The following is a 9842-nucleotide window of genomic DNA, read 5'->3' on the forward strand; positions in this document are numbered from 1 at the left end:
GGTATTGGTGCTTCTTGGCTGAACAGATGATGTGTGTGATTGCACTTGTATTGTTCCAAATATTGATATCGATACTGGATGCCAGCATCAGCACTGGTCAGAACACAGTCCATTCACAATTAAAGAACTGCAAACACTCCCCAGTTCATGAATGAGAGTAAAAGTGTTCGGACCCTGGAGCTAAAAGCTGGGTTCAACCTATGGCATTCATGTCCCTTCTTTTTGATTCCTGATGCATTAATAATGCAGACGCACAGAGCTGCACAACAGACTCTGAGTTCCCACACTTGCTTTGTGAGCTAAATTTGAGAGGCGCTAGCGAGACCTGCCAGTGACAGGTGCTGAATAAGTGTTAATTAATAGCTGCCACTCAGTACGAGTAACCAAAGCGAGTCACAGCGCTGCCTCTTCCACTGTGCCTCTCCTCGGATCTGCCAGCCATAATCAAAAGCAGGTGGCCTGTCTGAGGGAGAAGGTCTCTCAATAAATGGCATTATTTCCAAGTCTTTAATCCTGAAAAGTGTGCAATAACATTTCTCTCCTCTGTCAGTCATGATATGACAAGTTTTTCATTTCTCAAACAAGAGTAGCCAATTCCTTTTCACTTAGAAATCTGTACTTATTGGGGATATTCACATGATGATGTGTAACTGTTCATAGAATTTACAGCATATGTATAGTACAAATAGCAAACATTTTGCGCCACAATGTCAGTTGATTGATAGTTACACCATTGGCAATATATTTATCTCTCCAATATGCAATGCTAATATGCTACTGGCACATTGATTTTTCTTTTATTTTCTAATACAAGAGCTTTTCAAGAATGCCCGTTCCAAATACTGGAGAATTACATATGCAAAAAGGAACATTACAACTTTAATTAGACCGCACGTGCAGTCTCCCCGCTCCATGAAAGTGGCAATGTGTGGCATAATTAAGACATGCCTGCTGCTGGCACTAATAATGCAGGACGAGTGTTCGCGGCACGTTCAGTCATCCAGCGGCACTGGCCATGGCAGAGGCAGCTTCGTGGTTGCCAAGAGAGATGGAATTGAGAGAAAGAGGAAGTGGCTATATCTTCAGAATGGACACATAGGCTCCAGGGTAACCACCTCCCTAAGAGCAAAAGTGCACCAGTCAGTTCAGACTCAGCAGGCAACCATTTAAGGCCATTTGTTTTGAGGATTTAGTATCAGATTCCTTAAGTTACTGCAGCCTTACCTGCAGCTGTGAAAATGATAGCAGCACATAAATTCTATCCCTCAAACACCTTTAAGGCTCAGTTATTTGACTTTTAGCATCCCAGGCATGTGTAGATGTATTCATCAGGTCACTGATACACAGGTGAAGAGAGCAGAGTCACATTTCCTTGCGTTAAATCCAGCAATCGCAAGAACAAACACAATAGTTGTTTCACACAACTAATCCCTCCCCCGGGGTCCAGGAGGGAGGTCAAATCTACAGCTGGAATCTTCCCTGAATAGAGATCACTTGTCATAATCAGAACAATCACTTAGGTAGTGTGTGATGCCAACAACCTACTATTCACATGTTTACTAAATACTCTAGATCCATTCCTCTGGGGCAGACTTCTTCACTCTCTTCTGACCACGCTCTACAGGAGACTTGACTTGGGCAGGAAATAACCTTGTGAATGAACTAAAAGAAACCAATTATAAACTAAAAAACATGACTGATGATTCCCAATTTGAAGCAGAGACTCCTGCAGAGGAAAACTATAATCAGGCACAAATTGTCATATTGCTAATTTAAGAAAGAAGCAAAGAAAGAAATATATAGTGTCTTATAATATCCTCAAGATGTCTCAAAATGCTTCACAATCAATGAATTACTTTTGAACTGCAGTATTATTGTTAGTTAGTTAAAAGTGGAAGTCAATTATATACAGTAAGGTTCCACAAAGAGCAACTGAGATGAATGACCAGTTGTGTTGATTGAGGGAAAACGTGCTGTTCCACTTCAAACAGTACCATGGACCTTTTGCATCCAACAAAACAGGCAGACAGGTCTTGGTTCAACGTCTCACCTAAAAAGATAGCACCTCCAAATATGCAGGATGAAGAACATTTGAAATGTTCACAAAGCATTTCAGATACACTGATAGTTTGCTGATTGCACTAAAGGATAATTCTACAAAGATCTGTTCTTTTTTTTGGGCTGTTGTGCATTGCAATACAAAGTGGAGTTCTTTGGACTCTCATGAAAACCAGCAATGCATAAAAGATTGCAGCTACCGCCTAATCAATACTGTGGCTCTGTCAGTCCCAGGACTCAGTGCATCCGAATCATTCACCAATGTTTTTCCAGTAGCACTCTCCCTGTCCAATTTAAATGTAGGACAATCAACATGCAGCTGAACAGTTTAGTTGCTCATTATCTACTGGTATAAATTTGATGCTGCTGAATTTAGAACATAGAGCTGACTCTGATTCAATTTCTCCTGGACTACACAATGAATGTAGTGTGTCCCCTCTGGCTTATAGAAAATTATGGATTTCGTCTTGGAGAAGATCTACATAGTGGTTGTGTGTCTTCTCCACACCAAGGTGATGTGGTAGTCTCCTGAATGCCTGTATATTGATTGTGATGAGCTGTATCCTTCCCCCTATGCTATCAGGATGTCAATTAGGAGAGCTGAATCCATAATGACTAACTGGCTCTTCTTCTTCTTCCTCAAAAAGGATGAGGAGTAGACTGACATTTCCACTATAATTGTTGTTCTTGTTCTCTTTCTGTCTCATCCCTCCTGCCCAGTATCCTGCTCAATCTGTTTTACTTCTGTGTATAGGTCAGTTCAGGAAGCCTGTCGAGGAAAAGGGATCGGTGTCCAAGTGACCGGTGGCCTGTAGTTACGTTATGTTCCATGAAGGACCAATTATCCAATGTCTTTATCTACAAATGAATGAATAGCTGACTTTGTACGAGTGTATGCTCTGAACTACTTTTGGATATTTCAAGTCTCACTCATGGCAAAACTAAGTATTTTAGACTTCAAATCTGTTGACATCAAAGGACAATGATGAATAGATTCTCTACAGTAATAGGTGCTATGCAACTGATCTGTCATTCTCCACTTACCTTGTTATTTAAATGAGTTTTTGGTAATATACATTTACGTGTGGAGGTAACGCCACATACTGTTTGTAACATGAGGATGTTATTCAGCAAAACAAGGCTCATCAGAGTTTTCCTCTTGTAGTGTAAGAGTCAGGCTCTCTTCACTCCTTTTAGGTTCTCTGATAAGAAAAATTGTGCTGGTTCCTGCTCAAAGATTAGATGTTGCGGGGAAGGCCATGCTTGGCTGGCCTTGCTGATACCACCCAATTTCAGTTTTGTTGACTTTTCCACAATGTTAAATCATGTTCTAGTCTTTTCATTGGAACTGCATTATTCTTCCTACCAATATCTGTGGGTGTTGAGTCATGTTGCTTTGCTGCAAATATGACACCCTAACATTTTTGGATTGTCCCCATCAACATCTCCACTTAACTCTTAGATTAGTGCAGCTCCAGGACACTTATCAGTGGTAAATTAAGCTGCCATTTATTGCAAAATGGCACATTTCCACTCGGGCATTAACTGAAGGAATTTATCTCCCAAATACTTATTTAAAGGGCTTTGATGACAGTAAGGTGAAAGGAAAAAGGCAGAGGGAGAATCTCACTGTACCACTCTTGCATACCTCCTGACAGCCTGCTCAAGAGCAACGTACATGGAGGGCTTGGAGCAGGCCGCCTGCCTTACTTCCCTTGGTTCATGGTACCAGGGAAACCAGAAAAATGGGAAAGAGAAAAAAAATTGTAAAGATAAAGGGATATGTCCTTTCATCAAAACACTCGGCAGTGCTATTTCTGTTTTTTTAAGAGCTCTCACATCCAGTTTCGTACAGGCAGCAGAACAAGTTGCAGAATCCTCATTGGCTACACAATTACTAATGTTGCGTGCCCAGCCATTGATAAAATCGTAGAATGTTACTGTCCAGAAACAGACCATTTGGCCCATCAAGTCTGCGCTGGTGTTTTTCTCCACATAAGCCACCCAGTCAAATCCTCCCCTCCTGTTTGCTTCACATACCCTTTAATAGTTCTCCTTTTCAAGCAGCTATTTTGAAATAATTTCTGGACTCTGCCTCAACAACGTGGCAGAAAATTACACTTTCTGGATTGAGTGACTGCAGTCAGCCAGAAATGTAATGAGTTTATGCTGCATGGTATAATAAGATACCCTGTGTGTAAAGATATTAGGGTGAATTTTCAGACCTCCTGTCCGGCAGAAAACAGGACGGTAGTACCCTGAAAATGGTGGGCAATGACCTATGACCCCATTGCTGTCGCCACTGTGATCGCGGCAATGTTCCCTCCAGCTTACCGCTGGGTGGCCAGAGCTGGCCCCCCTGAGTCAGACAGTAGGCCCATTTAAATTTCAAATCAGGGTCCTACGCAATATTGTGGAAATTCATCTTTCTGTGTTATGTAGTAAAAATAGTCTGGATTTTGTTGCGAACGCACGGTGCCCTCCATTCATTAGATTTGCACTTGCCTATAGACTTTCTATGAGCTTTTTCACGGCAACTTCCTCTAAATTAGAGGGCCAAAGAACGTGGTGTCCTCTACAGGGCATCTGGTACCTGTCTGAACAGGGCAAGCAACTGTCTATCCTCTTAACCAATCAGATTGAAGCATTATTAATGAGCAGCACAGACTGAACCAGGAAGTGTAAGTTAGAATAGTGATTTCAATGTTAAATCAGGTATAGTAAGCAAAGTAAAAAGAGGTTAAGAAAGATTGAATTAAAAGACAGAAAGAAAAAGTGAAAGATATATTTTTTTTGAAGGACCAATAACAATTATAATCTGAAGGAATGAGACTCCACACCTATAAAAGTTAATTTTCAGAGCCAGAGAGGTTGTTTGGCAGTCATTAAGATTTACCACGTTGTTAAAAGGGTACTTACATCAGAATGGACAAGCCCTAACTTTTTCTGGCGTGATTAGTCCATATCTACAACGTCAGTGCAGGAACTTCACTCTGTTCCATTGACTTGAATGGGGAGCCAAATGGCGAGATGCTATTTTCACGGAGCTTACAGAAGAGGACACCACTCTTAACTGCACATGTACAGTCGCTGGAAGTTGCTGTACAATTTGCACAGAAATAATGGTGAACGCTGTTAGCCTCGCCGTTATTTTTACAGCAAAATTTGGCCCATAGTTTATTGCACGTTTTTGGTCCAATTACATTTTACTGGGTCAGAGTCAGATTTACAGGAAAGTATTTTTACAACAGAAGCTTCTGAAATGCAGCTGCAATCATTGTTTCATCACAATTACTCATTTCACTCATTCTGTTTTACCCTTGCTATTTATACTGAATATGATCAATTGTTCAATTCTATTCTTGCAATTAGGTGGGTTGATCAACAGTGAAGAACAATGAGACTATTTAAAATAACATCAATTACCATGAAAATAGTTTGTAATTGGGTAGCTTAAAACATTATGAACATGATTGCAAAATACAGCAGCCTCTCTGTATAAAGCTGTCTCTGGGAGTTATGCAAACTGGGTGATGTAGCAAGGGTCCTGTCATAGCCATTTTTTTCACATGGGCTCCCTATGGACGAGGAAGCCGTAAACAATGAATGCTAGGTCAGATCTTGTGATTTGCGAGTTTTACTGTGATGTTGCACTGTAAAAAAAGAGCAGTAGGTTTCAACTTTAAAGGCTGTAAAAATTGGGCATTTTGTTAACATCAGTCACTGGGTATTGCCCATTACATTTCACGCAGAGTCAACACGGTTTTATGAAAGGGAAATAGTGTTTGACAAATCTATTAGAGTTTTTTGAGGGTGTAACTAACAGGGTAGATAAGAGGGAACCAGTGGATGTAGTATATTTAGATTTTCAAAAGGTATTTGATAAGGTGCCACACAAGAGGTTGTTACACAAGATAAGGGCTCATGGGATTGGGGGCAGTATATTAACATGGATTGAGGATTGGTTAACGGACAGAAAACAGAGAGTAGGAATAAAAAGGTCATTTTCAGGTTGACAAGTTGTAACTAGCAGGGTGCCACAAGGATCAGTGCTTGGGCCTCAGCTGTTTACGATATATATCAATGACTTAGATGAGGGGACCAAGTGTAATGTATCCATGTTTGCTGACGATACAAAGCCAAGTGGGAAAGTAAGCTGTGAGGAGTATCTAAAGAGACTACAAAGGGATATAAACAGGTTAAGTGAATGGGCAAGAAGGTGGCGAATGGAGTGTAACGTGGGGAAATTTGAAATTATCCACTTTGGTAGGAAGAATAGAAAAACAGAATATTTTTTAAAAGGTGAGAGATTAAGAAATGTTGGTATTCAGAGGAATTTGAGTGTCCTTCTACATGAATTATAGAAAGTTAACATGAGGGGTACAGCAAGCAATTAGGAAGGCAAATGGTATGTTAGCCTTTATTGCAAGGGAGTTGGAGTATAAGAGTAAGGAGGTCTTGCTGCAATTATACAGAGCTCTAGTGATATCACACCTGGAGTTCTGTGTACAGTCTTGGTCTCCTTACCTAAGGAAGAATATACTTGCCTTAGAGGGGGTGAAACGAAGGTTCGCTAGATTGATTCCTGAGTTATGGGGGTTGACCTATGAGGAGAGATTGAGTAGAATGGGCGTATATTCTCTTCAGTTTCGAAGAATGAGAGGTGATCTTATTGAAACGTATGAAATTCTTAGAGGGCTTGACAGGGTAGATGCTGAGAGACTGTTTCCCCTGGCTGGAGAGTCTAGAACTAGAGGGTCATAGTCTCAAGATAAGAGGTCGGCCATTTAGGACCGAGATGAGGAAACATTTCTTCACTCAGAGTGTTGTGAATCTTTGGAATTCTCTATCCCAGAGGGCTGTGGATGCTCAGTCATTGAGTATATTCAAGATTGAGATCGATAGATTTTTGGACACTAAGGAATCAAGGGATATGGGGATAGGCCGGGAAAATGGAGTTGAGATAGACAATCAGCCAAGATCTTATTGAATGGCGGAACAGGCTTGAGGGGCCGAATGGCCTACTCGTGCTCCTATTTCTTATGTTCTTATTTGGATCAGATACTGAACAATGTGAGGTCTGTTGCAAACAAAATCTAAATTTTGGGGGAAAAAGATGGGCTGCATTTATTATACCCAAAAGACATGCTGGGTTCTGTCATGTGCATCACTGTGGCTCATTCAAGCCAACTAATATCAAATTAGCATCCTAAAGTGTCACCTTGTAAGGAGTTATTGAACATTTTCAGTATTGTTACAAAAGTACTGCAAATAGTCTACTCTACCCTTAGGATGATTGCTGAATGAGATGGAGAACCCAACATAAAACTTGTGCTGTTAATACTTATGTGCAAATAACTCAATTTTGCCAATATCTGACCATTTAGTCCCAAAAGGGCATCCCTCAGTCTTTATGCATTGCTATTTTCTACATCCTGCCACTGATTTCCCACTGTTGTAGTTTGGAATTTCTAATGCCTGCAGCCACAATATTCATAGATTACTTGTTTTGATTGCACATTTATTTCAAAATTTTACATTTGATTGTTTAATTGTGGGAGGAACAGATCTGATTCCCAACAGCATATGCCAGTGTTATTCTGTAACCTACTGCTCGGAAGTAAATAATCCTGCTCCAGGATGACCTCCAATTTACTTGCCCTCTCTCTCTAGAACACCAACCTAAAGATTTTCAAAGTTGAATAATTAAGAAAATTGAGCTCTAATTAGGTGAGGTGAGCTGGATCTGACTCACTTGCTCTTGATGACTCCTTCCATTTTGTTACCATGTGGGCATTAAAAGGAAGAAAGCCACAATGCAAGATATTTAATCTGTAGCAGTGTGGTGTAGTGCTTTTGCTGTTTGCAGGTAACTGAAGCTCAAAGCAAACAAGAGGAATTTAACTTGTGGGTACAAAATCCATTCATGCAATTTTCACATAAACAGTTTACTGACATAACTGAATTTTCACCAAGACCAATTTCTTCAGAACATTCACCCCCATTTGCAAGGCTTTTGTAGCATTAAAATGCAGTTTTTTGGGTGACCTTTACTGACCTAAAGTGCCATTGTGGGTGTGGCCAAGTACTTTCCTACGGTGAGAAAGGGGAAGGGAGAGAGTGTCACTTCAGACTGCTTGTATGCATTTCCTAAAAGCTGGTTTCAGAGTGTCACAAGCAAAGGTATGATGGAAGGTCATTTTCTTGTCCGCTCAGCAGAGAAGATGCAAGGAGACCTAAGGGAAAGACCAAAAAAAGACATTCAGAAAGGAGTCCTATACCCACAGAATGAGCACTTCTCTGTAATTTCTGTGCTAATATTTTTTATTGATTTTGTTTGCTGATGTTAGTTAGTAACAACTGGAATTGAAGTAATGTGATGTTCCTACATTATCAAGCTTGAAGACTAGTAAGCATCCTAATCAGCTTATACCTCACAAACTTAGCCCCCAATTTTAACTCCCCTGCCTGGTAGAAACCGGACGAAGGGAGGACCGTTAAGATGAGTGGAACGACCATCCCTCTGATCCTGCTGCCTTCCCGACAGGTCCGAATATTAACTTGCTCTTTTGTGCAGGCGAATAAAACACTTGCCTCAAGCCAGCGGGGTCCTATTTAAATATGCAGATCGGGTCCCAAAGATGATCTGCAATTTTACTTGGAGGCCTGAGCTGGGGGAGCATTGAAAGCTTCTCCGTCAGGCTAAACCTATCGGTGGAGCAGGTGGAGCAGGAGTGCTCCTTTGGGCCTCACAAGGGAGCCTTGGGCCTCCCTTACTCCGGGCATCTCCCGCCCCCACCCCGATCGCCTTCATCCCCCCCCGACCACCGCCCCCCCCTCCCCTTACCACTTACCTGACTGTCGGGGACCGATCCCACAGGCCCTTTGCTGCAGCTTCCTGCTTGCAATCTTCTGCTCCCGCCCACCAGCCAGGTAGTGACTCTGATGAAAGGGATGGTGATGAGAACCAGCCGTTAAGATTGGCAGGGCTTCCATGTCCTCGGACTCCCTTCTGGGCTCGCGTGCACCGTACCCATCACCTCAACCCCTCACCCCCCCCCCCCACCTTTAAAATCAGGGCCTCAATATTTAGCATTTGTGTGTTCACTAAACATTGCAGATTGCCACCTTGCAGAGAATTGAATTACAGGAACTTGCAGTTTCCGTTACCTGCAAACAGTGGAAGCACTACATCACATTGTTACTGATTAAATGTCTTGCATTGTGGCTTTTTTCCCTTTAATGCCCTCATGGTAAAAAGATGGGAGGTGTCATTAAAATCTAGTGAGCTATATCCAACTTGCCTCACCTAATTAGAACTCAATTTTCTTCATCATTCAACTTTGAAAGCCTCTAGATTCAGGAATTGTGTCTATGATTTGGGATATGGCAAATGTCACTCCATTATTTAAGAGAAGGAGGAATTAACCAAATAACTACAGACCTGTCAGTATAACATTGGTTATGGGGAAGTTACTGGAATCTATCATCAGGGACAAAGCGACAGAGCACTTGGACAAATATCAGCTGATCAAAGACAGTGAGCATGGATTTTTTTCTGAGTTTGATGAGCCCATCTTTGGGAAAACTTCAACATCATGGGGGTTTTGCCCATCCTTTTCTTTATTTCTGTCAGTAGAATTCAGTAACATTACTACAGTCAGCCTAATGATATGGAGTTTGTCAGAATAGTTTATTTGGTTGAAGTCAGAAATCTGCAACAGGTTTGTAACAGTGTTAAGTTACACACCAATGCACAGATGAGACTTGGGCAAACTTGTAAA

The sequence above is a fragment of the Heptranchias perlo genome, chromosome 30 (assembly GCF_035084215.1).
Source record: "Heptranchias perlo isolate sHepPer1 chromosome 30, sHepPer1.hap1, whole genome shotgun sequence".
In the NCBI taxonomy this organism is placed as follows: Eukaryota; Metazoa; Chordata; class Chondrichthyes; order Hexanchiformes; family Hexanchidae; genus Heptranchias; species Heptranchias perlo.